At 44.5% G+C, this 7876-nt stretch overlaps 1 pseudogene across 1 annotated transcript; it reads right to left on the bottom strand.

The window, feature by feature from the left end:
- Nucleotides 1-4535: 4535 nt before the first annotated feature.
- On the bottom strand, nucleotides 4536-7536 carry LOC123641635 (annotated as a pseudogene). Its single transcript, XR_006736326.1, has 2 exons — nucleotides 7407-7536; nucleotides 4536-5040 (listed from the first exon to the last, which is right to left on the bottom strand). The product of XR_006736326.1 is annotated as a 40S ribosomal protein S23-like (transcript).
- Between the last annotated feature and the right edge of the window lie 340 nt (nucleotides 7537-7876).

Here is a 7876-nt window from a genome sequence, read left to right as displayed (position 1 = left end):
GGACTAGGGTATACATGGAGGAACTAGTGGAAGATAACGGTTATTTCAGAAAGGTCTGTTTATGTGGACTCACCTCAATGCCGACACTCCATGTCCCATGAAGAGTCACTCTCCCTTTCCTGGTATGTGAGAGAAGGACAACTTCACAAAGAGAAGCCTGTGCCCTGTTTTTAGGTAAACAAGCAGAGGGCATAGAACTCTTCTTAAATCTGTTGATTCTCAGTTGCCTTCAGCTCAACATAATCCTTATGCCAAAATGGCATATTTCGGGGTGGCCTATCCTGATCCCCTTCAATGGCATCACCCCTAAGTGCAACCAATGCTGACATTTCCCACTGGCACCTTATGCTGGGCTGTGCTTTCCAACCATCGTTCCCATTTTTCAGTTGGTTAAACTGAGGCTTTGAAAGGTCAGTCCCCTTCCTTCTTGAATCTGACCTCCAAAGGACTCAATGAACTCATGTGGTTCTGCAGTTTCACCCTTCTTCCCTCCTCAGCTCATTCTTGTAGTTGTCGCTGTGAGTTCTGTTTTAAAATCTATTCTGCACTTCACCTTCATGGCGGAAACTCCTTGGTTTCTCCTTCCCGATTCCACTGGCTGTCCTTGTAAGGAAGAATGAAAGAAAAAATCTGGCCGGGCGCGGTGGCACACGCCTGTAATCCTAGCACTCTGGGAGGCCAAGGCGGGTGGATCGCTTGCGGTCAGGAGTTCAAGACCAGCCTCAGCAAGAGCGAGACCCCGTCTCTACTAAAAATAGAAAGAAATTATCTGGCCAACTAAAACATATATATAGAAAAAATTAGCCGGGCATGGTGGCACATGCCTGTAGTCCCAGCTACTGGGGAGGCTGAGGCAGTAGGATTGCTTCAGCCCAGGAGTTTGAGGTTGCTGTGAGCTAGGCTGATGCCACAGCACTCACTCTAGCCCAGGCAACACAGCGAGACTCTGTCTCAAAAAAAAAAAAAAAAAAAAAAAACAAGAAAGAAAGAAAAAATCAGAAGCGAGGAGAGGCCCAAAGGGATGGAGCCAGTGGCTAGAACCTGCACTCCCTGCTCTGCAGGTCCACCTGTCCTGGGACTCAGCCATGTGCTTTATCTGGGGACCTTGTCGTGCATTAGGTCTCAAGTGTTCCTTGGCATCTAAGCCACAGTGCCATCCTAGTTGCCCCCCAAGGGGTGCTCCTGAGTTGATGTTTCTGCTGACTCTTCTCATACACTTAAGACTTTTCCCCCTAAAGTTTCCATATAAAAAACAAATTTGAGCACTTCCTGGAAGAAGTAAGCTAAGAACCTACAGAATCACAGATGTCTAGACTTGGAACAGTGCTAGGGTGGGGAGTATTTTTTCCCACTGGGACGGAATGCAGGCTAGGTGGGTGTTTTCACTGATGGTGGCAGCAATGTGACAAGAGTCCATGGGTGGTGGTGTGGTACATGTCTCAAACATGAATCGATTTGGAGGCTTATGAATCCATTTAGAAGATTCACTCATCTCTATTTTCTTTTGCCAAGAATCCCTCACAGTATCCAGATTTCATGATGCCATTTGAGTGGAGTTAAATTGGGACAGCTTCCATCGTATGACTAATTACTGTCAGCTTTGACTACGGTGACTAATAGGTCAATCTGTTGGTGTAACATTCTGCCCTGTCGGGAAGCGATGACATAATGCAGCAAAGGGCTGGTAGAGACGGTGGATCTGTTAGTATCTGGACTAAAGCTAAGTAATTAGCTTTAACTTTGCTTTTAAAATACCAGGAGGGCAACACAATAGAATATTACCCAGCCCTAAAAAGGAATGTGGTACTGATATGTGCAAGAACATGGATAAACTTCAAAACAATGTGCTAATGAAAGAAGCGAGATCAAGAGGGCACATATTGCATGGTGCCATTTATATGCGATGCTCAGAACAGGTGAATCCGCAGACACAAAACACAGAGGGGTGGTTGCCAGGGGCGAGGGGAGGGAGGATGGACAGGGACTGCTTAATGGGTGTGGGATTTCTATATTTAGGAATTAGATAGAAATAGTGGTTGCACAACATTGAGAATGTGCTAAATCAGCCAGGTGCGGTAGCTCATGCCTGTAATCCTAGCACTCTGGGAAGCCGGGTGGGAGGCTCGCTCAAGGTCAGGAGTTCGAGAGCAGCCTGAGCAAGAGTGAGACCCCCATCTCTACTAAAAATAGAAAGTATCTGGACAACTAAAAATATATATAGAAAAAATTAGCCAGGCATAGTGGCGCATGCCTGTAGTCCCAGCTACTCGGGAGGCTGAGACAGGAGGATCGCTTGAGCCCAGGAGTTTGAGGTTGCTGTGAGCTAGGCTGATGCCACGGCACTCTAGCCCAGGCAACAGAGCCGGACTCTGTCTCAAAAAAAATAAAAATAAAAAAGATAGGCAGTGGACCTGAATATACATTTCTCCAAAGAAGATACACAAATGGCCGATAAACACATGAAAAGATGCTCAGTATCATTAGTCAGTAGGGAAATGCCCACCAAAGCCTCAGTGAGGCACCACTTCACACCCACCCGGATGGCTAGACTCAAAAAGACAGACAGCAGTAAGTGTTGGTGAGGACATGGAGAAATTAGAAGAAACTTCATGTGCTATTGGTGAGAATGTGGCTGCTTTGGAAAACAGTTTGGTGGTTCCTCAAAAAATTAGACGTAGCATGACGACAGGGAACGGGCAGGCCGTGCTTGATAAGATGTCACGAGGCCAGAACCAAAGTCTCTGATAAAACAATAGGTAGTGGAGAAGCTGGCCAAAACCAGCTAGAACCAAGAAGGCGAGGAAAACAACTCCAGGTTACCCTCGCTGCTCATTATACCCTGTTTATAATGCATCAGCAAACTAAAGGAACTCCCACCAGTGCCATGACAGTTTACAAACGCCATGGCAACTCCCAGAAGTGACCCTACATAGTTTAAAAAGAGGAGGGACCCTCTATTCCAGGGGAACTCCCTACCCCTTTCCCAGAAATCTTATGAATAATTCTCCCTCTGCTTAACATAAAATCAAGTAGAGGTATAAAAGAAGACCCCGGAAACTCTCTGTTGCTCTGAGAGATAGCCACTGCTCTGCCCGTGGTACAAGCCTCCCTCCTGTCTTCTTTGTTCCTTTAATAAACTTGCTTTTGCTTTACTCTGTCAGCTCAACTCTTGCATTCTTTCCTGCACGAAGCCAAGAACCCACTTTGGCCTTCAAGCCAGACCCCAGTTTTTGGGTCCCCTTCCTGGTATCATTACCATGTGACCCAGAAATCCCACCCCTAAGTACGTACCCAAGAGAAACGAAACACTAACCAGGAGAAGAAAGGAAGGTGGAAACAGCAGGAGGTCCCAGGAGCCCCACGTGGGTGCAGACAGGCCCCGATAGCAAAAGCTGGGGGGTTTTGTCCCATGTTACTGTCTACCCCTCTCTTGACAGGCCATTTTCCCTGCCCACCTTTCTTCTCCCAAAGCAAAGTAACCTCAACCCCAGGAGGTAAGTAACCAACATCAACACTTTTTGCCTTAAAAGTTGTTCCAGGAATCAAAACGCAGACGAGACTTTTGAAAAGTGCAACCAACAAAATACATATCTATTTTTCTCACAGCCGAGAGCGGGGAAAAGACACGAGAAATCCTGGCTTCAGGAAGTGCTTGCATGTCAAAAATGTCATTGAAAGCATGTGGTTCCAACTCTGTTGCCTGGGTCTACGCACCACTTCCAAGGTGACCACCCATAAGCTGTGCATGTTTGCATAAAACAGGTTCCTCCAAGCCCCGCAGTTGTCTGCAGCCTTCCACGAACAGTGATGGGATAGATGTTTAGTCACATCACACCACCCGCTTGAGAAGGTGACTCGAGAACTTGGTACTTAGAGCACCCTCAGGAGAGCTACGGGCTCTGATCAAGTGTCTTTGAACCTGGCTGGAATAATTACACACCTTCAGTTCATAATAAAAAGAGATATCCATTCAGTAACCTTAGAGGAGGATTTGACTTTTAAATTGTTAACAGACTTTGAATCAAGAGACGTATTTGACAGGGGAAAGCAAACATTCTTTGGATGAGTTTTAGAGTGGGTTGGAAGTTTTGAAAAAACTCACAGTCTGATTCAAGTCATGCCTCCCACACACCTCGATCGAGCAATTATCAGCAACGGGTGAGAGAAAGGTCTTTTAACATATGATCATGGTTCATTGTACAATTAGGCGGCACTAATAAAGAACCACATTGATTAATATGCTGGATCATAAACCGTCTCTGCAGAGGCAGGTGAGAGGAAATATTTCAGAGCGGGTTAGGAGGGGACCAGATATTTCCAGTGTTTTTGATACGACCTACAAGCATAGCATCTATACTGCTTCTGTCTGGGAGAGGAAAGTTGGCGTAAAGTAAGACAAGGATGGGGGGAGTGCAGAGAAGGTCAGCATGAAGACACAAGGAAACGTTTAGAAACTCTCTTGCTAAAGAGTTTCAGAAGTTGTAGCTGTTAAATATACATCGTTTGCAGGGTTTTTTGTTCTTTGGAGTTTCTTACACATGAAAATTTATTACTACTGTGTTTTCACCATCGAAATTTATGATCTTGGTCTTTCCTTCTTGCCTTTGTATAGGGCCAAAAGAGAGACATTGGCTACTTTGACAACCTTAAAGGGGACTCCAGGAATGTCACCAACAGCATGACCTTTTCCACCAAATCCAGCAGCCAGAACTGCATCATTTTCCCCAATCAAGTTCGAGCGATCATCGTTGGGTACAAACGCTGTGATTTTCTTACTGTTCCTACAAAGAACAAAGGCTGTGTTTTCTTACTGATCCGTGGGACCCTGACACACTTTCTGATGGCAGAATTTGGCTGTTTGGCTTCAACCCCTACTTCTTCCAGCACAATTCCTTTTGCCTGGGAAGCACTTCTCAAAGGCTTGGCCCAAACCAGCTTCCTTACACTATTTATTGGGCCACTCCTGGTCTCACTAGTGACCACGGAGCCTCCTGGCAGTATGACATCCACAACAATTGCCCAGCCTGGCCGTGCCACAAGCTTCCGTTTGCAGATCATTTAAAAAATGGCTCAAAAATCCACAGCCTCCTCCTATAGACGCACAGAAGAAACAACACAACTAGAATCCAAAACAACAAATAAACACAAGACCATACCACCTCCCAGACCACAGTGCCTTTCTTCATCCTGGTGGGGGGTATTAAGAGAAAAGCTGAGAGTGGTCATTAACTTTCAGCAAGCTTTTATTTTTGCCTAACAGAGTCCAATTTAATCCTAAATTAACCATAGTGTCACTTAAGCCTTTTCCCTGGACAGCCTCTCTGCTAACATCTTGGCCTTTAAATGAATCTAATTGCACCTTCTGTTTGTTTCCATTATTTTCCCTGAAACTTCTTGGTGACTTTTCACATTCTACTTGGGGTTCCCTCTGCGGTGGGGAGTCTCCGAGCCCACGCCATCCAGTACAGTAGCCACACACTTGAGATGTGGCTGGGCCGAATTGAGATGAACTCTAGATGTAAAATACACACCGTTTTCCAAAGACTTAGTAAGACATTTTTAATAATTTTTAAAATTTTGGTTACATGTTGAAATGACACTATTTGGGGTATATTGAGTTAAGTAAAATATATTATTAAAATTAATTTCAAGGCCAGGTATGGTGGCTCATGCCTGTAATACTAGCACTCTGGGAGGCCGAGGAGGGAGGATTGCTTGAGGTCAGGAGTTTGAGACCAGCCTGAGCAGGAGTGAGACCCCCGTCTCTACAAAAAATAGAAAAATTAGCTGGGCATGGTGGTGCGTGTCCATAGTCCCAGTTACTTGGGAGGCTGAGGCAGGAGGATCGCTTGAGCCCAGGAGTTTGAGGTTGCAGTGAGCTATGATGATGCCACTGCACTCTAGCCAGGGTGACAGAGTGAGACTGTCTCAAATTAAATTAAATTAAATTTAAAAATTCATTTCATCTGCTTCATTTTAATTTTTCAACGTGACTATTTAGAAAATTTTAAATTACAACTGTGGCTCACATTATATTTTTATTGGACTGAGATTATAATTCTATTGGACAAAGCTGCTCTGAACTTTTAATAATACACTAAAGTGCATTATAAGTCACTAAGAGGAGGCCGTAGCGGGCAGGGTTGCCAAACACATAGGACCACAGAATCATTTTTCACCTAACATCTTGTTCTAGCTATCTATTTATTTTCCTTCATGGGGTCCCAAAACATTACCACGTCCATTAATTCCCTTGATCTGCTTGGGGCCTCATTTAGTGAGTGCCTACCCAGATGCTTCCCAAAGAAGTTAATTTATTGAAACAAAGCCATTGAGCCTGCAAGGATGCAGCTCATTGTCTTGACAGCTTTCACGTGTGTAAGACCTGCAGGAGTGTCTTTCATGTAGTTGTCCAATGCTCAAGTAAGCGGTTTTATCAAAACCAAAATGAAAGCACATTTTATCATTCCATTGTATTACGTGGAATCATAGAATTTGAAATTCAGATGGTATCTAATCCAATACCCCAGGTCATACTCTTGATTAAGGACCAAACACATAGCTGCCAATAATATACCAAATATAGGCCAACGAGGTGGCTCAAACCTATAATCCCAGCACTTTGTGAGACTTAGGCAGGGGAGGATCACTTGACGCCAGGAATTCGAAACCAGCCTGAACAAAATCAAGAGTCCGTCTCTACAAAAAAATAGAAAAATTAGCTGGGTATGATGGCTCATGCTTGTAGTCCCAGCTACTCAGGAGGCTGAAGCAGGAGGATCACTTGAGCCCAGGAGTCTGAGGTTGCTGTGAGCTACGCTGACACCACTGCACTCTACCCCAGGAGACAGAGCGAGACCCTGCCTCAAAAAAGAAAATGAAAAAATAAAAAAGCCAAATATTTGTTGAGGGTTCACTTTGTGCCGGGCACTTGTTTCATACTCACCAACATGCTTGCCAAGTTGGTTCTATTATGATCAGTTTAATTTTACAGCTACTGGGAAGATCAGAGAAGGTGGACTATTTCTCTGAGGTCACACATTTGGAGAGAGGGGCTGATAAGTTTCTCCACTAGGCTTTGCTTCCTCTGGGAAGAGACTTGCAAATACATCAGACATAATAGCCCGGCTGCAGATAGCAATATACAGTGTGTGCCCTAGACCAAGGACAGCTGTAGGGTATTCAAAAGAGCATATAATCATTTTTGACAATTAGAGTATTCAGATTAGAATATTGAAATGGAAAAATCCTTGCTTTTCTATTTTTTCGTACCTACAGGTAGAAGTTTGCCATGGTGTTTCTTTTAGTTTAATTCCATCTACATACTATATCTACGAGGTGTCTTTCCCTAACTGTACATTTCATCTCTTTTGTGAATTTACATGCTAGACTGTCCGTTTACAAACATGGGAACGAGACGCATTTATAAAAAGCATTGAGCTTTTCACATGCCAGGGCCAGGTCCGAGAGCCGCAGGGCAGATGGTGTCATCGTCAGCTGTGGTTTCTGCAGCGATGCCTGGCTCTCCCACAGCATTGCGTGTTTTGAAGATGTCTGGCTATCAGTTCATTCCTGCCTTTCGCGGGATGTAGAGGAGGAAACATAAGCCCAGAACTGATAGGCTATTCCTCCTCCCCGGGCCAGATCTCTGATTCCAGCTCCGCGGAGCCTGACTTAGAGCATTGGGTTATGCTGCCTCCTACTGGTCAGACTGGGCCTCTGCACAAAACACACGGTTCTCTTGAATTAAACACAGACTCTTTTTAATGGGGCAAAAAAAAAATCTCTTTTAAATATATCTGCAGTCCCCAGATTGCAAAACACCATTCTAAATCACTGAAACGACGAAATTCAAATAGCAACCAAGCCATAAATT

This window comes from Lemur catta, chromosome 1 (assembly GCF_020740605.2).
Source record: "Lemur catta isolate mLemCat1 chromosome 1, mLemCat1.pri, whole genome shotgun sequence".
In the NCBI taxonomy this organism is placed as follows: domain Eukaryota; kingdom Metazoa; phylum Chordata; class Mammalia; order Primates; family Lemuridae; genus Lemur; species Lemur catta.
The sequence above is the reverse complement of the archived record's forward strand: the minus strand, read 5'-3'. Positions and strand labels throughout refer to the sequence as shown.